The sequence below is a fragment of the Ammospiza nelsoni genome, chromosome 17 (genome assembly GCF_027579445.1).
Source record: "Ammospiza nelsoni isolate bAmmNel1 chromosome 17, bAmmNel1.pri, whole genome shotgun sequence".
NCBI classification, from domain to species: Eukaryota; Metazoa; Chordata; class Aves; order Passeriformes; family Passerellidae; genus Ammospiza; species Ammospiza nelsoni.
In genome coordinates, this window is record NC_080649.1 from 671694 (window position 1) to 672210 (window position 517).

The window sequence follows — 517 nt, forward strand, 5'->3', positions numbered from 1 at the left end:
CCTCAATGACCACAGAGCTCCAAGCCCAATGGACAACAGCTCTCCAAACAAACCAGAACAAAGCAGCCACGTGGCAGCTTCGTGTGTGACCTTACCTGAAGCACCCAGTGCCAGCACTGAGAGGGGCTGCAGCTTTGGGGCCATCCCATGTTCTACCCTACAAACCCCTACTCCTTGGCACACAGAGCAGCACACACCATCCTCAGCATCTCCTCACCCTCCACCAGGGCAGGTCCTGCCAGTTTTCCCAAAATTAAACCGCCCTGTAAGTTGTTTTTCCCACACAATAGTTCCCACCAACCTTTTCCTCTGGCACTACTGTTAGAATCCTGGAATGGTTTGGTTGAGGGACCATAAAGCCCACCCAGTCCCACCTCTCTGCCATAGGCAGGGACAACTTCCATTACACCAGGCTGCTCCAGGCCAGGATCAACCTGGCCTTGGACACTTCCAGGAATGGGAAGGCTTGGGATGCTCCCTGCTCATGTGCAACTCCCACTGGAAATCTCACATTGGG